Source organism: Nycticebus coucang, chromosome 3 (assembly GCF_027406575.1).
Source record: "Nycticebus coucang isolate mNycCou1 chromosome 3, mNycCou1.pri, whole genome shotgun sequence".
NCBI classification, from domain to species: domain Eukaryota; kingdom Metazoa; phylum Chordata; class Mammalia; order Primates; family Lorisidae; genus Nycticebus; species Nycticebus coucang.
Genome location: NC_069782.1, coordinates 108,764,208 through 108,791,636, shown reverse-complemented (window position 1 = coordinate 108,791,636; position 27,429 = coordinate 108,764,208).

Sequence of the window (27,429 nt, the reverse complement as noted above, 5' to 3'; positions counted from 1 at the left end):
GCCTGAGTGGGAGTGCGGAGAACTTTGGCCGTTGTCTAGGGCCCCAGTCTGAGCCGCTGAGCCAGACGGAGCTAATAGTGTTTGGCGGTGGGTCACACGGATCCATTGTCAGTGATCTGCCCCGGCAAGCTCCGCCCTCAGGGTCGCAGAGCTAGAAACGGGTGGGAGCTGGTAACCCACCAAGGGTTAGCCGCCTTGCAGCCCTAACCCTCAGGGGCAGAGTGAGACCGGTTTTGGCACACTGAGTAAGTGGATAGCCACTTCAGCAGTGATTTCAGCAAGAAAGCTGGGAAAGCTTCTGCTCAGCAAGTTTACAAGTTCAAAGTGCCTTTTAAGTGGGCTGAAGAGAGATTTAGGGTGTCTACCTGCTGGGGTTTGAGAAATCAGCAGCCTCCAGTCGTATCAGAACTGTGACTAACATCTCATACCCCAAAAGACCACGTGTTGCCCAGACAATATTCAACAACATATACAAACTGCTTTGTTTTTGGTTGTGTATTTTTTTTTTCTTTTTTTTTTTGTTTGGTTGGGTTTTTTTGTTTGTTTATTTTGACGTTGTTGATGTTCTTTTGTTTCTTAATTTCAATCTTTTCCATACAGATCCCTTTTCCTTTCTCAATTTTTCTAGTTTAATTATAATTTCCCATTGCTGCCTTTTTTAATAACTACAACTTCATTTTTGCTAGTGTTTCTACCGCTATCACTTGGTTTTTCACCCAATTTTATCGCCATAAAGTTTTCTGTTTGCTTGTTTTGGTTTGATTTATAGCATTTTTGTCTTTCCTCTCTACTTGGTGGAGGTGGGGTACTGTGTCTGACCAGGTTAGCAAAGAGCTGCTGACCTCAAGGGAACCACCCAACTGGGCACCCAACCCCCAGAAGGTGGGGTTTTTTAAGGTTGTGTCAAAGTACCCTACTGTACACCTATATTGCCCTGTCTCCCTCTTTCTGTGCCTCTCTTCTTTTTGTCAATATTCCTTATCCCTACCCCCTCTCCTTTCTCTATCTTTCTTTTTTTTCTTGTCACTCGGTCCTCCTTTCTTTCATCCCTTTTTTGCTCTTTAACCTTCTCAGCTTTCTGGTCCTGTAACCCTTAGTCCACAGGCACGAGAACTTAAAGAGCAAGAGGAAGTGAAAGGAAAATTAGGGCAAGGAAACAGATAAAAGAAATCACTCATGAGGAAGAATCAGCAGAAAACTCCAGGCAACATGAAGAACCAGTCCAGAACAACCCCGCCAAGGGACCATGAGGTAGCTACTGCAGAGGATTCCACCTATACAGAAATGTTAGGAATGACAGAAAGGGAATTTAGAATACACATGTTGAAAACAATGAAAGAAATGATGGAAACAATGAAGGAAACTGCTAATAAAGTGGAAAATAACCAAAAGGAAATCCAAAAACAGAATCAAATCAGAGATGAACGATATGAAGAATATAAAAAGGATATAGCAGAGCTGAAGGAAATGAAACAGTCAATCAGGGAACTTAAAGATGCAATGGAAAGTATCAGCAACAGGTTAGACCATGCAGAAGAAAGAATTTCAGAGGTAGAAGACAAAGTTTTTGAGATAACTCAGATAGTAAAAGAGGCAGAAAAGAAGAGAGAGAAAGCAGAACGTTCACTGTCAGAATTATGGGACTTTATGAAGCGTTCCAACATACGAGTTATAGGAATTCCAGAAGGGGAAGAAGAATGCCCCAGAGGAATGGAAGCCATACTAGAGAATATTATAAAAGAAAATTTCCCAAATATCACCAAAGATTCTGACACGCTGCTTTCAGAGGGATATCGGACCCCGGGTCGCCTCAACTCTAACCGAGCTTCTCCAAGACACATTGTGATGAACCTGTCCAAAGTCAAGACAAAAGAAAAGATTCTGCAAGCTGCCAGGAGTAAGCGCCAGTTGACCTACAGGGGCAAATCCATCAGAGTGACCGCAGACTTCTCTAATGAAACTTTCCAAGCAAGAAGACAATGGTCATCTACCTTTAATCTACTTAAACAGAACAATTTTCAGCCCAGAATTCTGTACCCTGCTAAGCTAAGCTTCAAAATTGACGGAGAAATCAAATCATTTACGGATATACAAACATTGAGGAAATTTGCCACAACAAGACCAGCTCTACAGGGAATACTTCAACCTGTTCTGCACACTGACCACCACAATGGATCAGCAGCAAAGTAAGAACTCAGAAATCAAAGGACAGAACCTAACCTCCACACTGATGCAAAAGATAAAACTAAGCAATGGACTCTCACCAAATAAGACGAATAGAATACTACCACACTTATCAATTATCTCCATAAATGTTAATGGCTTGAATTCCCCACTGAAGAGACATAGATTGGCTGACTGGATTAAAAAACACAAGCCATCCATTTGCTGTCTGCAAGAAACACACCTGGCTTCAAAAGACAAATTAAAGCTCCGAGTCAAGGGTTGGAAGACAATTTTTCAGGCAAATGGAATTCAGAAGAAAAGAGGAGTTGCAATCTTATTTTCAGATACATGTGGATTTAAAGCAACTAAAGTCAAAAAAGACAAAGATGGTCACTTTATATTGGTCAAGGGAAAACTACAACAAGAAGACATTTCAATTCTAAATATCTATGCACCAAATTTAAATGCTCCCAGATTCTTGAAACAGACCTTACTCAGTCTGAGCAATATGATATCTGATAATACCATCATAACAGGGGACTTTAACACACCTCTTACAGAGCTGGACAGATCCTCTAAACAGAAATTAAACAAAGATATAAGAGATTTAAATGAGACCCTAGAACAATTATGCTTGATAGACGCATATAGAACACTCCACCCCAAAGATAAAGAATATACATTCTTCTCATCACCCCATGGAACATTCTCCAAAATTGATCATATCCTGGGACACAAAACAAATATCAACAGAATCAAAAGAATTGAAATTTTACCTTGTATCTTTTCAGACCATAAGGCACTAAAGGTGGAACTCAACTCTAACAAAAATGCTCGACCCCATCCAAAGGCATGGAAATTAAACAATCTTCTGTTGAATAACAGATGGGTGCAGGAAGAAATCAAACAGGAAATCACTAACTTCCTTAAGCATAACAACAATGAAGACACAAGCTACCAAAACCTGTGGGATACTGCAAAAGCAGTTTTGAGAGGAAAATTCATCGCTTTAGATGCCTACATTCGAAAAACAGACAGAGAGCACATCAACAATCTCACAAGAGACCTTATGGAATTGGAAAAAGAAGAACAATCTAAGCCTAAACTCAGTAGAAGAAAAGAAATCTCCAAAATCAAATCAGAGATCAATGAAATTGAAAACAAAAGAATCATTCAGAATATTAATGAAACAAGGAGTTGGTTTTTTGAAAAAATAAATAAAATAGATAAACCATTGGCCAGACTAACTAGAAATAGAAAAGTAAAATCTCTAGTAACCTCAATCAGAAATGATAAAGGGGAAATAACAACTGATCCCACAGAGATACAAGAGATCATCTATGAATACTACCAGAAACTGTATGCCCAGAAATTTGACAATGTGAAGGAAATGGATCAATATTTGGAATCACACCCTCTCCCTAGACTTGGCCAGGAAGAAACAGACCTCCTCAACAGACCAATTTCAAGCACTGAGATCAAAGAAACAATAAAAAAGCTTCCAACTAAAAAATGCCCTGGTCCAGATGGCTTCACTCCAGAATTCTATCAAACCTTCAAGGAAGAGCTTATTCCTGTACTGCAGAAATTATTCCAAAAAATTGAGGAAGAAGGAATCTTCCCCAACACATTCTATGATGCAAACATCACCCTGATACCAAAACCAGGAAAAGACCCAAACAAAAAGGAGAATTTCAGACCAATCTCACTCATGAATATAGATGGAAAAATTCTCAACAAAATCCTAGCCAATAGATTACAGCTTATCATCAAAAAAGTCATTCATCATGATCAAGCAGGCTTCATCCCAGGGATGCAAGGCTGGTTCAACATACGCAAGTCCATAAACGTTATCCACCATATTAACAGAGGCAAAAATAAAGATCACATGATCCTCTCAATAGATGCAGAAAAAGCATTTGATAAAATCCAGCATCCTTTTCTAATTAGAACACTGAAGAGTATAGGCATAGGTGGCACATTTCTAAAACTGATTGAAGCTATCTATGACAAACCCACAGCCAATATTTTACTGAATGGAGTAAAACTCAAAGCTTTTCCTCTTAGAACTGGAACCAGACAAGGTTGTCCTCTGTCACCTTTACTATTCAACATAGTGCTGGAAGTTCTAGCCAATACAATTAGGCAAGACAAGGAAATAAAGGGAATCCAAATGGGAGCAGAGGAGGTCAAACTCTCCCTCTTTGCTGACGACATGATCTTATACTTAGAGAACCCCAAAGACTCAACCACAAGACTCCTAGAAGTCATCAAAAAATACAGTAATGTTTCAGGATATAAAATCAATGTCCACAAGTCAGTAGCCTTTGTATACACCAATAACAGTCAAGAGGAGAAGCTAATTAAGGACACAACTCCCTTCACCATAGTTTCAAAGAAAATGAAATACCTAGGAATATACCTAACGAAGGAGGTGAAGGACCTCTATAAAGAAAACTATGAACTCCTCAGAAAGGAAATAGCAGAGGATATTAACAAATGGAAGAACATACCATGCTCATGGATGGGAAGAATCAACATTGTTAAAATGTCTATACTTCCCAAAGCAATCTACCTATTCAATGCCATTCCTATCAAAGTACCTACATCGTACTTTCAAGATTTGGAAAAAATGATTCTGCGTTTTGTATGGAACCGGAAAAAACCCCGTATAGCTAAGGCAGTTCTCAGTAACAAAAATAAAGCTGGGGGCATCAGCATACCAGATTTTAGTCTGTACTACAAAGCCATAGTGCTCAAGACAGCATGGTACTGGCACAAAAACAGAGACATAGACACTTGGAATCGAATTGAACACCAAGAAATGAAACTAACATCTTACAACCACCTAATCTTCGATAAACCAAACAAGAACTTACCTTGGGGGAAAGACTCCCTATTCAATAAATGGTGTTGGGAGAATTGGATGTCTGCGTGTAAAAGACTGAAACTGGACCCACACCTTTCCCCACTCACAAAAATTGACTCAAGATGGATAAAGGACTTAAATTTAAGGCACGAAACAATAAAAATCCTCAAAGAAAGCATAGGAAAAACACTGGAAGATATTGGCCTGGGGGAAGACTTCATGAAGAAGACTGCCATGGCAATTGCAACAACAACAAAAATAAACAAATGGGACTTCATTAAACTGAAAAGCTTCTGTACAGCTAAGGTGACGATAACCAAAGCAAAGAGACAACCCACACAATGGGAAAGGATATTTGCATATTTTCAATCAGACAAAAGCTTGATAACCAGGATCTATAGAGAACTCAAATTAATCCACATGAAAAAAGCCAACAATCCCTTATATCAATGGGCAAGTGACATGAATAGAACTTTCTCTAAAGACGACAGACGAATGGCTAACAAACACATGAAAAAATGTTCATCATCTCTATATACTAGAGAAATGCAGATCAAAACATCCCTGAGATATCATCTAACCCCAGAGAGAATGGCCCACATCACAAAATCTCAGGACTGCAGATGCTGGCGTGGATGTGGAGAGAAGGGAACACTTTTACACTGCTGGTGGGACTGCAAACTAGTACAACCTTTCTGGAAGGAAGTATGGAGAAACCTCAAAGCACTTAACCTAGACCTCCCATTTGATCCTGCAATCCCATTACTGGGCATCTACCCAGAAGGAAAAAAATCCTTTTATCATAGGGACACTTGTACTAGACTGTTTATTGCAGCTCAATTTACAATCGCCAAAATGTGGAAACAGCCTAAATGCCCACCAACCCAGGAATGGATTAACAAGCTGTGGTATATGTATACCATGGAATACTATTCAGCCATTAAAAAAAATGGAGACTTTACATCCTTCGTATTAACCTGGATGGAAGTGGAAGACATTATTCTTAGTAAAGCATCACAAGAATGGAGAAGCATGAATCCTATGTACTCAATCTTGATATGAGGACAATTAATGACAATTAAGGTTATGGGGGGGGAAGCAGAAAGAGAGAGGGAGGGAGGGGGGTGGGGCCTTAGTGTGTGTCACACTTTATGGGGGCAAGACATGATTGCAAGAGGGACTTTACCTAACAATTGCAATCAGTGTAACTGGCTTATTGTACCCTCAATGAATCCCCAACAATAAAAAAAAAGAAAAAAAAAAAAAATAAATAAAAAAAATAAAATTCTCTAGGTGATGTTTAGGGACAGTAGAGGCAGAGAGTTTTAGTGTGGAGGCTGGTGGTGAGTGGACACAGCCTTGGCAACTGAAGTCCTGGCTCTGTCTCCAACAAACATTTTTGGGCTGTGGGAGGAAGCTCAGCAGATCTTGAAAGTGTGACTAAATTCTTTGTGCTTCATTTTCTCCATTTGTCAAATGCAGAGCTGGACTAATCAGTGAACATCTATCCTTTTGAAGCCACAGACTTCTTTATTCAATGAGAATTTTACTTGGAACATGTGAAACAGAACAAAGCAGCATTGCTTTGATTTCTGCTCAGTCGTCTCCCACATGGGACTTCAAAAACCTGGCCTGGATGGTCGATAACATCTCCTCTAGCACAGAACATTTGCCTGAATTTGTATTAGCTTTACTTGAGAAGTTAGAAGGTTCATGGTACTATATATATATACGCAAACACTGAAACTGCGAATGAAGGAGAGGAGGCAGACAAAGCTGGATTTTTACCTGTGTGTTTTCTTGTCTTTTCCCTGACCTTGTGCTCTGCTCTGTTTTCCAAATGTTCTTGCCAGCTGGATTCCAGACAGATTTGGAGAAAAGTCTATACTGGTAGGTATTGGAGGCTAGGAGAAAATGTAAACCAGAGTATCGGCACTTCTTTCTCTGAGTTGGTTGATGTCATGTGCTTTACCTATTGCCTGCTATAGCTTTTCTCAGGGGAATGTTTTTTTCTATCACATTGGGAGAATTCTGCCATCAAATGTATCTTGGCTACTGGATCCATCATGCTTTTTGACTTTGATTTTCCAAAGGATGAGTCAGATGGCATGTAAGAGTGGCCTGGGTCACCATGTTAAATTCCATGGTAAAGGAAGTGAGGGGAGACTTAAGAAAAACAATTTCACTCCTAGGTATCTACTGAAGAAAAATGAAAACGTATATCCACACCAAGACTTGCACACCAGAGTTTTTAGTGGCACTATTCATAGTAGTCAAAACCTGAAAACAACATAGAGGACCATCAACTGGTGAATGAAGGGACAAAACATGTTTATCAATACATTAGAATACTATTGAGCAACAGAGAGGGATGAAATGTGAATATATTCTGTAAATATATCCCGCAGCGTTGATAAACTTCAAAAACATTATGATAGGTGAAATATGCCAGGAGAGACCACATGTTGTATAAGTCCTTTTATATGAAATGTCCATAAAGACAAATCAATATAGAGAGAAAGTAGGTAAGTGGTTGCCTGGGCTGGAGTGGAGATGGGGAATCACCCATAAAATGGGCATGAAGAGTCCTACTGGGGTGATGGAAATGTTCTAAGACTGATTTATGGTGATGAATGCCCAACTTGGGAAATGTACTAAGAAGTCCTTGAATTGTACACTTGATGTGAGTGAATTTTATGAGAAGTAATATACGCGTCAACAGAGTTATTTTAAAAAGGAGGAGATAACAGACAGTAGCACCGTCATTAATCCAGGCCTTTTAAGAAAACTGTCAGGTAGTTACTGCGACCCTTTTAGCTCTATTATCTACATAGTTATGTCATTTTCATGGACTGTCATCACAAAGTGGTGTTGAGAGCACTGTGGAAGTCTAGATAGGCTATCATTACTCTGGTAGTCCTGCATACCCATGCAGTTCCAACCAAAGAGATGATATGGTCTGATGTAGTTTAAGCTATTACAAATGTGTACTGATTAGGGTGGTGCCTGTGGCTCAAAGGAGTAGGGTGCCAGCCCCATATGCGGGAGGTGGTGGATTCAAACCCAGCCCTGGCCAAAAACTGCAAAACATAAAAAACAAACAAACAACAACAACGAAAAACGTGTACTGATTTAAAAACAGAAAAGGAAAAAAAAAAACAAACAAACAGAAAAGGATCACTTACTTGGCAGCTCAGAACTTTAAACTCCCACCATACTCTAATCCCCCAGTGTTCCAGAAGCCAGTGGCTCTAATACTAATTCCTACTAGAGGCCTGAAGAAATATTAACTGGTGCTGGATAGTCTACCCTCAGAGGTTTGAGAGGGAACGCTCGCTTTTGTTCTCAGCACCTAATAGCTGGGAGATAGGTGATAAACAAGTGCTTTTAAAATTAATTTCTGCCCACATGGTAATAACTTTATTCCCTATGATCTGAAGAACAAGAAGCCCTCTTTGTCTTGCTGTGCTGTGGCACTAAGATGCTTGCTGTGAAAGACTGTTGCTCATAATAATGCCCAATGACTCACATAAGAATCTATTGATTCTCCCCACACTGGGTTTGTCATTACCTCCAGATTAAAGCTACCTTTTCTGATGTCAGTATTCCCAGATCTGCCAGCCCACTGAGTATTACACCATAATCTTTGAAACGGCTGAGCTGGATATTTAGTTTCTTAGTTTTATTATTCTTTCATGCTTTCTGTCTGGGAGGGAAAATAATAGGTCTCCACCTCTTCATGCTCAGCATGGCTAGACAAGGGGAGATTGCTCACTCAGCCATAGGTCTGTCATCGTTAATTGAGGTACCTAGGAAAATGACTGGACCTTAGATTCTTCATCTACAAAACTGAGACTTCTTACAGTGCCTGTCTCCTTCACAGCATGCTCGTGAAGAAGAAATGGAATAGATGCAAACATCTTTTAAAGATATTTGCTGGAGGAGAGGATCTGAGACATTTTGATTCTAGGCTGAAATCAAGCTGATTTTAGACCTTTAGGGGGATATAGGAGGAAATCAGACTATAGAATTAACCTGAAATTTTTGAAGAACTGCATCACTTTCAGACTCTGAAAGCTCTGTGCTAGGTGTTTCTCCCTCCAGATTCTTTGCAGCTGATCTGAGTAAAGGAAAGACAAGCTGCAAGTCCTACGGTAAGAGAATCTGAAGGGAACTAACTGATAACAGAGGACACTACACACCCCGCTTCAGCCACACATTCATCTCACTAGCAATCCTGTCCTCTGCACTCTTCTCATCTCCCCTTAATAGTTGTCTAAATGGCTGACGTGTGACAGCAACGACTGTTCCCATGGAGTCGCTGCTTCCAAGAAAGCTCAAAACAAAGAACAAGGCAGAAATGGCCTTGTCACTGGAGATGAAAAGAAGATGCTCTGATGAGAAAATCCGTTCCCAGCTCCTGCCACCAAGAGGCTCCTCTTCTGCCTCTGGTTGTCTTTATTGTACCCCCCCACAAGCGATGGCTCTGTCACAATAAAGTATTAATGCTCTAACCTGATTTTGGTAAATGTGACCACAGTGGAAAGAATGATCTGTACAAGGACAGGGCCTCCTGATTCAGACACTGAGATTACTTCCTCTTGTTATGTCTTTATAATGTTGGAAGAACTTGAAAGGTCAAAGCTATACTTTAGGGTATTTAGAAGAAAACAGCCTTCCTCGGTGTGTGTATCAGCTTGTGCAGATGTATCACATGGCTGTGTCTGTATCAGTTTGTGACATCAATGCATTTTTGAAGACTTAAAACATGTCAGATAAAAGTCTGGGCACCAAAGAAACAAAGTGACCCGGCCCCTACCTTCCAACCTACCTTCCAGGAGTACACACATTATAAAGACAGGTATAGGAATAGCTGTCTATATAACATTGTATTATTTAGAAAATGCAATAGGAGCTCAGATGTAGTACCCTGTTTTCCCGAAAATAAGACAGTGTCTTATTTTAAGGTATGCTCCCAAAGATGCGCTAGGTCTTATTTTCAGGGGACATCTTATCTTTCCTGTAAGTAGGTCTTATTTTTGGAGGATGTCTTATTTTTGGGGAAACAGGGTAGTGAAGAACAGGGGTAAATAGGAGAGAGTGCAGAGAAAGACCATTCATGTTGGGGTTTAAATGGTGGATTGAAATTTCAATTTTCATCCTTAGACAAGAACAGGAAGGGCATTTCTGCAGAGGCAAATTGAATAAAGGCCTTGAGATGGGGACATGCATGATACCTCAAAAAAAAAAAAAAACGTAAACTTAAAATGTTGGAGAGCTAGGCAATAATAATTCACTACACTTGGTCATCAAAATCATCATCATTTGGGGGGCATTTGTTATCTTTCCTGCTTCCTAAGCTCTAGCCCAAACCCACTGAATCAAAATATCTGAATGTGGGACCAGAAACTCAGCTTCCTCACACCTTCCATCGAAAGAGTGTGATGAACAAAGGCTGAGGACCATCTGTTTTAGGTTGTTTAGGTAAGTTGGGAAATGTAGAACACAAAATAAGTCTGTGACTCTAAGCTGCACTGCAGTTATGCGCCTGTACACTGTCAGACAGACTTGTCAGTTCAGTTCCAAACATGCTCAATCAAATAAGCAGAACTGTTAGCAAATTGTAAATTTATTATAAGCTGTAATACTTCTTCAAACTGCTTATTATAAATGGAAAGGGTCAAAAGGCAAAGGTGCAACTGAGCCTTTTTGAATTGGTAAAATGTTTTCTAGATCATTCTCAGCTCCAAGGAGAATCATCTTCTCATGTAACACAGGGCATCTTGATTAAAATCTCCCACTGCTCAGAGCAAAACTCTCTCAAGGAGTCTTAAAAAAGAGTCATCTCAGAGTTGCTTACAGTAGTCCTCCCACCCTCAAGCTTAGTTGTATGTCTGTCCAGGCGGACAGGAAAGCAGAGACACTGTGAGGGAGACTGGGTGGAGAGCAAGCTGGGAAGTTGATGGACTCCTTCTCTGACACACGAAGCCTGAACTGGATGTTTCAGAGAGATGGGCCTCTCCTCAACAGTCCTATCAGCATCAGTACAAATGGATGATTCCAGTTACATGCAAACACCACCAGTCAGACAGAGCAGCATAAAAAGGCCCTGAAGAGGCAATGTCTTGGTAGCCTCCCAGAGCTATGCACTTTCCCTTCCTGTCCTTGGGGTGATTCATTACTGATTGCAGAGCCCTATAGTGATTCTACCTATTACCCCAATACACCAACATGCACAATTTAGTTACTAGTTTACAAGCAATAAGCTGTAATTTATCCATACTGTTGACTTAACGTTTCTCAACGAAACCTATCCCCCCAGTAAGGTTACATTTTTCATATAATGGCCAAGGGACCCCTCTATCAGATCTTAGCTGAGATTGTTAAAATGCGGACTTTGCTGTCACCCAAGACTCCAAGGTTAGAGCTGAGGAATCTTCATTTTCACACACTCACTCAGAGTGTCATCCTTCATAAGGACCTTCAGTGAACTCCTGTTACACCAGTACTGAGTCATGTTCTGGTATTTTGGTTTTCCATTAGAATTTTGCTAGTGAGGCTTTGGTAGGCAATCTCATATGGTTGAAGGAGCGTAGGGATTTTAGCCTACATTGTTACCTAACTGCCTGGGTCCCCTGTGACATATGTCACAGGCATCTCTAGCTCAGTGACTGTCCTTCCCTCAATCTACCCAACCCCATTACCCTACATTAAAATCAATGAAGCCCTGCTCTGAACCTGCAAACAGCCTTCTTCAGGTACTGTGGAAATAAGATAACTGAACCAGGTGCCCTCACTGGGACTTGGGTAGGACTGGTATGAAAATCAAATGGAATTGGCACCTAAACAGGTACAGGTATACTCAGGTGAGCTGGGAAACTATTTGTATATTTAGCTGATTGAATTAAAATAATCACTGAGTTATTCTGACATTGTGGAAATACAGTTAAAATGCAGCTCTTTACAATGCTTTTGCATCACTAGAGCTGAGTGCATTGGGGAGACTAATAAATCAAGTATGGCTCATAAAGACCAAGAGGGAACCATAAAATAATAGAGCTGAAAAGGACCTTAAAGATGACCTAGTCTGGAGTTTTATTTTATAAGTGAAGAAACCAGAGCCTGAGGAAGCCTAGTGATCAAGGTCATATAGCTCATTAGTGGCTGAGAACCACAGTGTCCTAACTTCTTATGATTCCTCCCTGATACTAAAATAAATCTCTAGTATTAAAAAGGTAAAATGCTCTTTTTTTTTCCTTAAAAGTGTCCTCATCTTTTCATCGAAGGACAAAAAAAAAAAAAAAAAAAAAGCACTAAAATAATGTATAAACAGAGATGCTGATGCATGGACCAAAAGGAAACTTTAATGATTTGATGGTCCCAGTAAGCACTCAAGAAACATTATGGAATGATAGTTGTCCTCGTCTCCAGAGAGAGCAGGAACTGCCCTCAAGAGGTAAGCAGTGCCACTGGGTGGGAAGACGCTGCAGAAAGCTTGCTGTTTGGCTCTTGAGACCTTCATCACCCTATCGTCATCTGCCCCATCCAGTCTTCCCTTTCCCTGTTTCTCAGATTGACCTGTTCACCCCAGAAGGCCAGGCTCAGGCTCCTTCTACACCTTTCCTCCTGCTGCGTCCCAACCTGCTATTCCTAACTTCCCTCTGGTTCTCCAAATTCTGTCATTCAAAGACCTACCTCAAGAGTCTTTTCCTCATTCTTTAAAACTTCTCTTTCCTATTGTTTCACAGGAAACTTCCCTTCAGTGAACCCCTGTTATACTCTGTACTGAATCATATACTGATATTTTTGTTTTTCACTAGAATTTTTCTAGTGAGGGTTTGGTAGGCAATAGGATGTGACTGAAAAATTATCAGGATTATAGCCTACATTGCTATCTAACAGTCCAGGTTCCCTGTGATATGCGTCACAGGTATTCCTGGCTCAGCAACTTTTCTACATGCACCCAACCCCCATTTCCCACTCTCTCACCCTTGTCAAACCCATTCCTCTTTCTTTGTTCCCTATCTCACCAAATTTTGTGCCACCATCTAGCCAGAAAGTGGAGGAGATTTCTTACCATTACCTTAAGAATCATACAGTATAATTTTCCCTCCTGAACATCTCCAGAATCTTCCCAGTTCTCTTCACTACCCTCCCTGCTACCATCCTCAGGACTGCCACCCACTTCCCTAGACTGTTATAACTTCCAAACTCTAACCTTCCCTCCTTCAGTTGTTGCTCCATTCTTCAGCAAGGATAATCTTTCTTAAATTCTCATATTGTCACTTCTCTTGATAGTCTCACTTCTTTTGGTTCTCAGGATAAAGTGGCAACCCATTCAAAGCCCTTTCATGATCAAATCTTTTCCATGCCTCCAGCCCCATCTTTTCCTTCTTTTCCACTGTGTTATTAGTCAGAGTTCTTCAGAAAAGCAGGACCAATTGGGTATATAGAGAGAAATAAAAGGAGCTTATTATAGAAATTAGCTCATGCAATTATAGATGCCAAGAATTCCCACACTTTGCTGTCTACAAGCTGGAGAGCCAGAAAAGCTGGTGCTGTCCTTCCGTCCAAATTCCAAGGCCTGAGAATGAAGGAGCTGATGGTATAACTCCAGATTTAGTGTTGAAGTCTCGAGAACTGGTGAAGGCTGAGAACTTAGGGCCAGGGGAACAGTGCTATTGTTGTAATACGACCTGGAATCTGAATGTCCAAGGACCAGGAGCTACAATGTCCACAAGCAGGAACAGATGAATGTCAAGAAAAAAGAAAGAGAATTCAGCTTCCTCTACCTTTTTGTTGTATTTGAACCCTCAGTGGAGTGAATGATGCCCACCACATTGGTGAGGTAGATCTGCTTTACTCAATGTGCTGATTCAAATGCTTATTTCTTCCAAAAGCACTTTTACAGACTCACACAGAAAAAAAAAAAATGTTTTACCAGCCATCTGGGCATCCCTTAGCCCAATCATGTTGACACACCCTGAACTTCATCTCCAGCCAGGCTGACCTGTTTGCACAGTGCAGCAGACTCTACTGCTGCTGGCCATGTGCACATGCTTTTCCCTCTACCTGGAATGTCTTTCTTTCATGATTTCACTTGATTTCTTACTCCTGTTTTTGGGGGACTTAGCTTAGGAATTTCCTACCTTAGGAAATTTCTTTGACCCAGATGTCACTTCTGTGCACTTTCTAATATTCTGGGCTTGCTGCTTCTTTATATGGATTAAATTATGCTTCCTAAAAGATATGTTTAAGTTATAACCCCTGGTAACTGTGAACATGGCCTTATTTGGAAATAGGGCCTTTGCAGACGTCATCAAGTTCAGATGAGGTTATTAGGGTGAGCTCCAATCTAATATTCTGGTATCCTTATAAGAGAAAGATACCATGTGAAGGCAGAGATGCACAGGGTGAATTTTTTGTGATGACAGAGGTAGAGACCAGAATGATGTGGTTCAAGGCAAGGAACATCAGAGATTAACAGCCAGCACTAGAACCCAGGAAGAGGCAAGGAAAGATTCTACCCAGAGTCTCAAAGGACACATGGCCTTGCTGACACCTTAATTTCAGATTTCTAACTTTAAGAACTGTGAAAAAATGCAAATTCTGTTGTTTTAAGCCACCCAGTTTGTGGTACTTTTTCATAGAAGCCCTGGAAAACTCATAGATTCTTATTGTGATATTTATCACATTATATGGTATTGGCTAGTCAGTTTTTCTTATCTTCTTCCTTTCTCCTTGAAAGGTGGTATCGGGTCTTACAAATCTTTGAAATCCAGTGCACTTCTCAGTCTCTAGGAAATGGTAGTTGCTTCATGATTAGGTGTGGATGATAAATGCAGTGTTATATAAATGAACCGAAATGTTATAGAAGCCCTACCCAAGTACCTGTCGTGGAGAAGTTGTTGCTGAATGCCAGTGACCTTCCTTTCACCACCCTCATAGATTAAAGTCTTCTCTTTTTAAAACATTTTAGAATATCAGAGGGGTAAAAATGTTTTGGTTAAAAACTTCCCAGGGGCAGGATTCAGATTTCTTCTCACCTACGTCTCACCTCAGCACTTGGCTGTGCAATAGAAACAACTGGGGCCTCCAGGCCACCCACATGCTCCTTCATATCCTTCAGTCTTCCTGGCATTGGGTTAGCGTAATGTACTGGATTCTGGTCAGTATGCTATGAATAGAAATGGGATTAGGCACATCCATCCTGCTTAACCCTCTAGAGACTGTGTCCATGCCTGGCAACTTTGGGAGCCCCCATCCTAGACTGAGCAGCATGAGATAAAGAACAGTGACCCAACCTGCACAAGACTCTGCATGACAGGAAGTAAACCTTTACTGTGTTACCCTCCGAAATAAATGGGATTATTTATGACCATGACAGAGCCCAGTCTATCTCCACCAATATAAAAAAATATTCTCCAAAAATAAATACATAAATAACAGCGTTGACACATGGGAGATGCGTAGATGAGCCTGTTAGTTGGCTAATTAAATCATCACAGCAAATCAAGATATCAGGGAGTCCTGACTGAATAAAGACTATTTGAGAAATACAGGCATCTTTATGTTTCCTCTTGGCACACTTTGCCAGTTTTAAAGAAGTGTCTGGGGCTTGAATGTTTGGATTGAGACGAAGCTGCCCGGGCAAGACAGCTGCTGCAGTGAGGATGTCTCATCGTGACACTGAGGACTGGTCCACGTGCCTAGGCTTTAAAAGAAATTAGTTCAGTGGGACCAAAATTAATTGAATGCCACTTGCTTGGCCTTTCTCTTCTCTCTGCAGGTGAAAGGGGTATAATATTTTTATCATCAAGCATGTTTTTGTAAGAAATGATTGTTATGCTGCAGCTCTTGCCATAAAGTTAATAAGGATAGTTAATTAGGACATTAAAATCTAAGTCACAGTAATTAGCTGGAAGTAAAGTAAATGTCTAGCAAGCTAGGAAACAGAACATCACCAATAAAAAAACACAAATTGAACAGCCATTCTCTAGTAATGCAATTAAAATTTCACAATGCAAACAGAATAGCCACTTGTTACTAAAATGTAAATCTAAAGCTTTATTTGCACAGACACAACCTCTCAGAACATTTGGGCAAAAGTGCCGGGTGTAATTGGTGAATTAGACCCACCTGATTTGACTGTGTACTCCACATCCCCAGGGTGGGAAGGGAGACTTGTGGCCACAGTGGTTCATTAATGCTCAGAGGGCAAGAGTCACCAGCATTCATTTATGGTGACTGACTCATTAAGGGCAAGTGTGAGTACATCCTGCTAAGAGTCCTCTCTCTTAGTAAGAACTAGGACTGTAATAAGGCCCATCAATTCAACTACTTTTCTCTAGTGCATTCTCTCTCCTGTGCCCATGATTATTCTAACCTTTTCATCTCTTTAACCTCCAACCCACCTTGCAGCCCCTTGCTCAGCTAATGACAGTGCTTCTTTCACAGAGGAAACAAAAGCAATGGTAAGAAAATGTCCTCACACTGCCAGAAATGTAGTACTCACCTACTGGCCTCCATTTCCATTTACTCTGCCTGAGATCATATTCCTGGGCACCAGATCCTACTCCCTCTTGCCTACTCAAGGCATTGCTCTAGAAATCCTTCTTCTTCCTTCCTCTGTAATACTTTTTTCTCCTCTACTAGATGGTTTTTACCAATATACAAGTATCATGAACTGTGAAGGCTCTGGGATTACTTGCAAGACACAAGGTAGCCTTCCAGTTTCATGGCTGCTGGGAGAAGCCACCAAACTCTTGGGTCATTGACAAAAGACTTTATTGCTGACAGCAGTGGGAGTAACCAGAGGATAATAAGCATTTTATTGTGTTGGTTACCTGGGCCCCAATTCCCACAGTGTGATGCAAAAAGGGCCAGGTAGCACTTGCACATACAGTGAACTATAGTATAACAGAGGAACCCTGAGCTTAGGGAACCTGAATTATTTATTATACTGTTCAGTAAACATGCCTGCCCTTTGTTCTGGAGACAGACATCCTCTCTGTCTTCAAAAGGTATTCACTATACAAATACTCTTTTCAAGAAAGTTTGGAACCAAAGCAAAAATCAGTGTCTTTTATTACAAGACATGTAGAATGCAGGAGACCCATGGAAAACTGCCTTCTAAGAGTGAGTATGCTATAATTTCTCCCCCCATTAACAAAAAACCTCTTTCCTGACCCTCATATCCTGTGTACCACCTCATTTCTCTGTTCCTCTTTGATGGCTATAATCCTAACAGACTTGTCTATAATTGCTGTCTCAAATGTATCCCCTCTTGTTCTCTCTTAAATACACTTCCTTTAAGCTTTCATCCCTATACTTCTATTTTTTTTTAAATATTTAAATGTATTTTTTTAATTAATTTATTTTTATTGTTAAATCATAGCAGTGTACATTAAGATGCACCATAGATGTGGCCCCACCCATTACCCTCCCTCCACCAAAACCTCCCCCCTCCCTTCCCCTTCCTTGGCCCTTTCCCCATATTCTTGTGCTATAATAGAGCTTCATAGTAGAGCTGAGTACATTGGATACTTTTTCTTCCATTCCTGAGATACTTTGCTAAGAAGAATATGTTCCAGCTCCATCCATGTAAACATGAAAGAGGTAAAGTCTCCATCTTTCTTTAAGGCTGCATAATATTCCATGGTATACATGTACCACAATTTGCTAGTCCATTTGTGGGTCGATGGGCACTTGGGCTTCTTCCGTGATTTAGCAATTATGAATTGGGCTACAATAAACATTCTGGTACAGATGTCTTTGTTATATTGTGATTTTTGGTCTTCTGGGTATAAACCTAGTAAAGGAATTATAGGATCGAATGGCAGGTCTATTTTTAGGTCTCTAAGTATTCTCCAAACATCCTTCCAGAAGGAACGTATTAGTGTGCATTCCCGCCAGCAGTGTAGAAGTGTGCCCTTTTCTCCACATCCACACCAACATCTCTGGTTTTGGGATTTTGTTATGTGGGCTACTCTTACTGCGGTTAGGTGATATCTCAAAGTAGTTTTGATTTGCATTTCTCTGATGATTAAGGATGATGAGCATGTTTTCATGTGTTTGTAGATTGTGTGTCTGTCTTCTTTGGAGAAGTTTCTCTTAAAGTCCCTGGCCCACCCTGAGATGGGGTCATGTGTTCTTTTCTTGCTAACGCGTTTGAGTTCTCTGTGGATTCTGGTTATTAGACCTTTATCGGAGGCATAACCTGCAAATATTTTCTCCCATTCTGAGGGCTTTCTGCTTGCTTTACTTAGTATGTTCTTGGCTGTCAGAAGCTTTTTAGTTTGATCAGGTCCCAGTAGTGTATTTTTGACACTGCTTCAATTGCCTGGGGAGTTCTTATAAAATATTATAAGGACTTTCTTCAAGTATTTTTATAGTTTCATGTCTTAAGTTTGAATCTTTTATCCAGTGAGAGTCTATCTTAGTGAATGGTGAAAGGTGTGGGTCCAGTTTCAATCTTCTACAGGTTGCCAGCCAGTTCACCCAGCACCATTTGTTAAATAGGGAATCTTTTCTCCACTAAATGTTTTTAATTGGCTTGTCAAAGATCAAATAATGGTAAGTAGCTGGATTCATCTCTTGGTTCTCTATTCTGTTCCAGACATTTACTTCTCTGCTTTTGTGCCAGTACCATGCTGTTTTGATCACTATCGATTTATAGTACAGTCTCAGGTCTGGTAGTGGGATTCCTCCTGCTTTGTTTTTATTGCTGAGTAATGTCTTGGCTATTCAAGGTTTTTTCTGATTCCATATAAAACGAAGTATTATTTTTTCAAGATCTTTGAAATATGACAATGCAGCTTTAATCGGAATTGCATTAAAATTATATATTGTTTTGGGTAATATGGACATTTTAACAATGTTGATTCTTCCCAGCCATGAGCATGGTATGTTTTTCCATTTGTTAACATCTTCAGCTATTTCTTTTCTTAAAGTTTCATAGTTCTCTTTGTAGAGATCTTTCACATCCTTTGTTAGGTATACTCCCAAATATTTCATCTTCTTTGGCAGTACTGTGAAAGGAATAGAGTCTTTGACTGTTTTTTCAGCTTGGTTATTGTTGGTATATATAGAGGCTACAGATTTATGGGTGTTGATTTTGTAGCCTGAGACATTGCTGTATTCCTTGATCACTTCTAAAAGTTTTGTAGTAGAATCCCTAGTGTTTTCCAGATATACGATCATATCCTCTGTGAAGAGTGAAAGTTTGATCTATTCTGACCCTATGTGGATACCCTTGATCGCCTTTTCTTCCCTTATTGCAAAGGCTAAAACTTCCATTACAATGTTAAAGAGCAATAGAGACAATGGGCAACCTTGCCTGGTTCCTGATATAAGTGGAAATGATTTCAGTTTAACTCCATTCAATACGATATTGGCTGTGGGTTTGCTGTAGATGGCCTCTATTAGTTTAAGAAATATCCGTTCTATATCAATTATCTTAAGTGTTCTGATCATGAAGGGATGCTGGATATTATCAAAGCTCTTTCTGCATCAATTGAAAAAATAATATGGTCCTTATTCTTTAGTTTGTTTATGTGTTGAATTACATTTATAGATTTACATATATTGAACCAGCCTTGAGACCCTGGAATAAATCCCACTTGGTCATGGTGCATAATTTTTTTGATGTGTTGTTGGATTCTGTTTGTTAATTGAGTATTTTAGCATCAATATTCATTAGTGATAGTGGTCTATAATTTTCTTTGCTTGTTAGGTCTTTCCCTGGTTTGGGGCTCAAGGTGATGTTTGCTTCATAGAGTGTGTTGTGTAATATTCCTTCTTTTTCTATATTTTGGAAGAGGTTTAGTAGTATAGGTACAAGTTCTTCCTTAAAGGTTTGGTAGAGTTCTGATGTAAAGCCATCTCGTCCTGGGCTTTTCTTTTTAGGAAGATTTTGTATAGTTGATGCTATTCAAAAGCACCTACCTAAGTCTTGGTAGGTGGCATGCTTCCAGGTATTGGTCGATTTCTTTCAGATTTTCATATTTCTGAGAGTAGAGTTTCTTGTAATATTCATTAAGGATTTTTTGAATTTCTAAGGGGTCTGTTGTTATTTCATCTTTACCATTTCTGGTTGATGAAATTAGAGATTTTACTCTTTTTTTCCTGGTTAGGTTGGCCAAAGGTTTACCAATTTTATTGATCTTTTCAAAAAACCAACTTTTGGATTTATTGATCTGTTGTATAATTCTTTTGTTTTCAATTTCATTTAGTTCTGCTCTGATTTTGGTTATTTCTTTTCTTCTGCTGGGTTTGGGGTTTGAGTGTTCTTCCTTCTCCAGTTGCTTGAGATGTCCCATTAAGTTATTAACTTCCTCTCTTTCCGTTTTCTTGAGGAAGGCTTGCAGTGCTATAAACTTCCCTCTTAGGGCTGCCTTTGCAGTATCCCAGAGGTTCTGGTAGTTTGTGTCTTGTTGTTTTATTCCAAAAATTTGGTGATTTCCTTCTTAATCTCATCTATAACCCACCTATCCTTCAGCATAAGGTTGTTTAGCTTCCATGTTCTTGTATGGTTATGCGGGTTCCTGTTTTTATTGAGTTCAACTTTTACTCCATGATAGTCTAAGAAGATGCAAGGAATAATTTCTATTTTTTTAAATTTGCTGAGGTTATATTTGTGGCCTAGGATGTGTTCGATTTTGGAGTATGTTCCATGGGTGATGAGAAGAATGTGTATTCAGTTTTGTTGGGATGAAATGTTCTGTAGATGTCTGTTAAGTCCAGATGTTGAATGGTTGAGTTTAAATCTGAAATTTCTTTGCTTAGCTTCTTTTTGGAGGATCTATCCAGCACTGCTAAGGGGTGTTCAAATCTCCAACTACTGGGGGCGGCGCCTGTGGCTCAGTGAGTAGGGCGCCGGCCCCATATGCCGAGGGTGGCAGGTTCAAAGCCATCCCCAGCCAAACTGCAACAAAAAAATAGCCGGGTGTTGTGGCGGGCACCTGTAGTCCCAGCTGCTTGGGAGGCTGAGGCAAGAGAATCACGTAAGCCCAAGAGTTAGAGGTTGCCTTGAGCCGTGTGAAGCCATGGTACTCTACCCGAGGGTGGTACAGTGAGACTCTGTCTCTACAAAAAAAAAAAAAAAAAATCTCCAACTACTATGGAAGTGGAGGAAATTGAGTTGCTCATGTCTGTTAGAGTTTCTCTTATAAATTGAGGTGTGTTGTGGTTGCGTGCATAAATATTAATAATTGAAATCTCATCATATTGAGTATTACCTTTAACAAATATGAAGTGTCCATCCTTATCCTTAATTATTTTGGTTTGTTTAAAACCTATTGCGTCTGTGAACAGGATTGCAATGCCTGCTTTTTTCTGCTTTCCATTTTTCTGGAATATAGATGACCATCCCTTCACCTTGAGTCTATATTTGTCTTTTAATATGAGATGCGATTCTTGTATGCAGCAGATATCTGGATTGAGTTTTTGTATCCAGTCAGCCAACCTGTGCCTCTTTAGAGGACAGTTTAAACCATTCACATTAATTGAGAGTATTGATAAGCCTTTCAAGAGTCTGGTAGACATTTTTAATCCTTTTGCGATGGTGAAAGTTGGAATTTGATCAAAATTTTCTGGGTGAGTTTACTTTTGTGGTGGAGGATTACACTGGTCTTTATGGAGGATAGGTCTGAGAATATCCTAGAGAGCTGGTTTAGTTATGGCAAATTTCTTCAATATGTGAATGTCATTGAAGTATTTAATTTCTCCATCATAAATGAAACTCAGTTTAGCTTGGTGTAGGATCCTGGGTTGAAAGTTATTTTGTTTTAGGAGATTGAAAGTCGATGACCATCCTCTTGTGGCTTGAAAGATTTCAGCTGAGAGAGCTGCAGTTATTCTAATATTCTTCCCCTTGTAGGTAATGGTTTTCTTTCATCTGGCAGCTTTCAGAATTTTCTCCTTCATATTAACTTTAGTGAAATTGATTATGATGTGTCTGGGGGATGTCTTATTTGGGTTGAGTCGTGCTGGAGTTCTGAAACTGTCTGCTATCTGAATTTCAGAATCTCTTGGCATATCTGGAAAGTTCTCCTTTATAATCTCATGGAGAAGAGACTCTGCCTTGTGAAGCCACTTCATCGCTTTCAGGGATCCCTATAAGACAAATATTAGTTTTCTTCGCATTATCCTAGAGCTCTCTGAGAGAGTGATTTGTTTTTGCTCTCCATTTCTCATCCTCTTTGAGAGTTTGGGAGTGTTCGAAGACTTTGTCTTCAATGTCAGAAATCCTTTCTTCTGCTTGCTCCATTCTGTTACTGGGGGATTCTACTGTGTTTCTCAGATCTTTGAGGGATGCAACTTCTTGTCTCAATGTGTCAAAATCTTTGGTCATTTGGTCTTTGAATTTGTTGAATTCTTGAGATATCTTTTGGGTTACTGCTTGGAGTTCTAATTCAATCTTTTTTCCTATCCAGATTCTGAATTCGATTTCTGAGATCTCAGCTATTTGTTTGTGCATGGGATCTTGTGTTTTGTCTGCCCCATTGATCCTTGGGGGAGTTGATCTACTCTGATTATTTGTATTGCCAGAGTTTTTCTGTTGATTTTGCCTCATGATTGTTTTCACCATTGCCTCTGGCCATCCTCAGAGTTGGGGAGGTGTCTCTCCCAGATTAGACCCCAGCCGGATCACTCTATTGTTTCTGGATCTTTGTAGGGAGTGACCCTGTATAGTTCCTCTGGGGCTGCTCCAGCTAGAGAGTTCTGGTTGTGGAAGCAGCTCTGGCGTGTGACGCACCGTATCTAGCAACAGGGTGGAAGGTGGTGCACACAGTTCTGGGAGTGCCTGTCATCCAGTGACTTTGGCACAGAGAGCCCAAGGCTCCAGCAGTCTCTGGCCAGGAGAAGGGCTCTGCGCCGAGGCAGGATGGGTTTCAGAGAGCACATGGCTACCAGTATCCCTGGCCAGACAAGCGGGCCAGTGTGGAGGCTGGGAGGACACAAGAGGGAGGATGCAGGGTTGCGCAGCTCCTGCAGTTCCTGGTCAGGGCATGCGGGGGCCCGGTTGGTGTCAGGTCGTGGCGCAGATCTTATGGAGGTCCGGGTGGCGCCAAGCCCAGGGGTTTGAGGTTGCTATGAGCTGTGACACCACGGCACTCTACCCAGGGCAACAGCCCGAGCCTCCAGTGTGCCAAAACCGTCTCACTCTGCCCCTGAGGGTTAAGGCTATAAGGCAGCTCAGTCCCTGCCTTTAGGCTGCTCAGTCACTAGGTTACTAGGTCCCACCCGATCCTTGCTCTGGAACCCTGAGGGCGGAGCTTGCTGGGGCAGTTCTCTCACAATGGCTGCCTGCAGCCCAGCTCAGTGGCTCTGTCTGGGACCCCAGACAATGCCCAAAGTTCTCCGCACTACTGCTGAAGCTCTCCCCAAGGCAGTTCAACTGAGTGCCAAGTCCAAAAACACCAAAACAGTTCGCAGGTAAGGCCTTTCTGGTTTGCAGTCTCACTGCTGCTTGTACTTACAGTTGTCGGAGTGATTAGGTCAATCGAACACACACAACAACTTGCCAGTTTCCCACTGTTTTTGTCCTCCTCTTGGGGCCCATAAGTTCCTTGCTGACTCCCTGTATCCTCAAAGGGATGATTATAGGCAGATCCTGCCAGCCAGAGATGCCTGGAGTCTTATCTCCCCAGGCTCACCGTGCCTAGTTGCAGGGAAGTTGTTACTCGGCCGCCATCTTTAATCTCTCCTTCCATCCCTACACTTCTTTGTCAAGGTCATGCTGATCTTTGTGTTGCCAAATCCAAAGATAAATTCTCTTTTCATATTTCTCAACCCCTCAGGAATTGATCAATTGTGAGAATTTGACACAATTGATCACTTCCTTCTCCTTGAAATACTTTCTTCCCTGGTGGGGAAAAACCTTACTTTCCTGTTCCTGTCTTCTACTTCACCAACTGTTCCTTCTCAGTTTTCTTAGCTGTTTTCTTCCTTAAATCTTGCTGGAGTGCTTCCAAGGCCCAAAATTGGACCTCTTTTTTTTTTTTCTGTTTTTCAGGACAGATATGGCTGTCTATATTAAAATACAGATCCAGGATCAGCTATACATCACTTTTGGATATTCAGAATTATGGCTTTAAAACCATCATTGGAATGATGACTGTTCAGTCTGGGCCTATTCTCTGAAATTCAAACTAACATATGTCTTCCCAAGTGTCTCTTAGACATCTCAAAAGCAAAGAGTACAATATAGAACTTTTGTTCATAATTACCCCTAAAAACCTCTCCTTCCCACAAGTTTGTCTAGCTCATCAATTGCAACTCCAGTATTCTAGTTGCTTAAGCCTAAACCCTTGTCATCATTTTTGCTTCTTCTCTCTCTTTTATATTCCACATTTCATTAGCAGCAAATCCTGTTGGCTCTACCTTCAAAATATCTTGAGATTCCATTCCTCCTCACTACTCCCCCTGCTATCATCCAGGACTAAGCCACCACCAGTTCCTTGGATAATTGTATAAGCCTCCTAAATGGAATTCTTGCTTTCATTCTGGTTCCCTTTCCATCTGTTCTCAGCACAGAAGCTTCTGGTAAAGCATAAGTTAGATTGTATCATTTTCCAGTGTCTTTCCACTGCATTCAGAGGAAAAGCCACAGTCTTTGCAGGGTCTTTTGCTTCCTATTAAGTCTGACTTCTACTGCTTTTTTCTCTGCTCACTCCATGCCAGCTCCTCTGGCCTCCTCTGTTCCTTATTTCCATCCCCCTGACTGAGGGCCTTTGTACTTACCTTTCTATCTACTCTACTCTACTCTTCCCCCCAAAATAGTCTCATGATTTCTTCCCTCATCTCTTTTACATCTCTACTCAAATATCACCTGAACGTCTAGTTGTAAAGTGGAAGCTTACCCCCACCCTGAACATTCCCTATATCCCTTGGAACCTTATGTCTCATCCGTAACATTTACTAACATCCTCTTTTAATGTATACAGTCAGTTCTTAACATTCACTGGACTTATGTCACTGCAAACACTGAATTAGCAAATACGGAATCTTTACTTTTCCTGTAGGCCTCAGGTCTCAATGTATTTGTCAACCAATTAATACCTAATCTTGCTTTAATTTTTGTTAGGCATCTTTTTTAAAGATGCCTAACTTAGTATATATTGTTGATTCATTACCATTAAACCCATGGCCAACAGTTCTATCACTCATGCCTGAAGAAAGCTTATGTAACATGCTTATATTCTCCATAAGGGACATCACTATATTTCTGCACTACTGAACACCAAACACTACCTTATGAGTATTGGAGGCCATTTTTGCTGTTTTTAAACAGCAAAATTATTAGCCAAAAAAACCCCATGAAAATAAGAAAAATGTGGTACTAAATAAATCAAGAAAAGGACACTTGTTTTAGTCTGAGGATAGAAACAGGAAGGAAGAATATTGCCTTGTTTGACACCAGCTAGAAATAAGTAAGTTAGGCAAATCAAGTTTTTCACTGCTCTAGTATGTTTTCAGATAACCACAAAAACACTGTGAGCATTAATTTTGGGATTGCAAATAAATTTTAACAAGTAGGTGAATTTGCAAATATAGACTCTATGAATAATAAGGATTGACTCTGTTTATTACATACACTACTTATGTTTGTGTGCAAATGTAAATAGATAAGTGTGTGGATTTCTCCCTACTAAAATGTAAGCTCTATGAGCCTGGGAATTTTTGTCTGTTTTTCTCACTGATGTATTCCTGATACGTAGAATAGTATCTGACACACTCAATATTGTTGAATGAATCAATAAAAGAGTCTTTCTCTAAGTTGGGAACTGTTGTGCTACTAAGGATTTTGGAGGCCAGTAATGTGATGTTGGGGTCAGAATTCCAGGGGCACCAAAACCATTGGGACGTTTAGAGCCAAGGGGGAAATATGAGGTTCATATGCCAGAGCAGGAAGTCCAAATGGGTCACCAAACCCAAAGGAGGAAGAGCAAATATGGAGAGCGAGGGATGGAGCCAAGGAGCTGAGGGCCCACAGAGGAATGCAATGAGCACTGGGCTCAGAGACAAAATAGCAGAGCAGGTAAGTAAATGTCTGCAACTGTGGTTAGTGCCTTTGTCTAGACATTTCATGAGCATGATAGTGAGATTTCTGGGAGAGCCACCTGGGTGTAAACATCTAGCAATATGGAATATACTACTAGCTATGAGCTGTCTCAAATTAGCAGCTCATAGTCTGATCCATCTTTGTATCTCCATCTCCTGACAACACCTGGCATACAGTAGGTACTAAAATGTTTATTGTGTTGGAAAATGTCTATTACTTATTAGAGTTCTCTTGGGTCAGAGGCAAGAAGACTGGACTCAAGGTTGACCAGGACCCTAACTGGGCTTCCTCTTGCTTCCCCTTCTCACTCCCATCCTAACTCTCTGAGAGAGACTTCTCTGTATTTCCTTAGACCCTCTAAGTCCTAGAGTAGACTCTTCAAGCCAAAATATTTACTGAAGTTGATAGTCTCAGATCAACCTACCTTTGCTAGGGCACCAGTTCTTCATCTGACATATATGAATTGGCCTCAGACTGCAAACCTCCTAAAATGTAAAATATGCATATAGGCTTGAGTGAAATTTTCTAGGGAGGAGATGCATAGATTTCACTGAGGGGACCTCATTATTCAAATAATTTGAGGGCAACTCCTCAAAATGATTCTGATGGTTCCCATAGATAAGGGATAGAATTAAATAAGATCAGAGACACTGTATTTCTGATTCTGTCAATCGAGGTTAGGTTACAGTCCTGGAATTGGCCTTCTAAGTAAGTATCACAGGAGACTCTGAGATAGGTGTTTCCCAGAGCACACTTATGAATTGCTAAACTGGCCAAGTAAAGACGTCGCTCTCTTCTATCGTTTGATCAGTTGTTCAAGGAAATGGTTCCAAACCTGGATGGATGCAAGAAGTACCTGGCAAGGTGGTGGTTAGTGACGCTGGTGACAGTGGTTTTAAAATGCAGGTGCTCAGGCCATACCATAGACTCTTTTTTTTTTTTTTCTGGAGACAGAATCTCACTTTGTGCCCTGGGTAGAGGGTTGTGACATCGTCACAGCTCATAGCAACCTCAATGCCTTGGGCTCAAGCAAACATCCTGCCTCAGCCTCCTGAGTAGCTAAGACTACAGGTGCCCATCACAACTCTCAGCTAATTTTTTCTATTTTTAGTAGTTTCCATTCTTACTCAGGCTGGTCTCAAACTCCTGAGCTCAAGTGATCCACCTGCCTTGGCCTCCCGGAATGCTAGGATTATAGGAATGAGCCCCCACACGTGACTACAACACACCAGAGACTCTTATTAACTAGAGCTGCAGTGGGGGACTGAAAAGCTAGCTATGCTTTAAAAAATCTCCCAGGGGCATTCTACACAAAGCCACAGTTAGA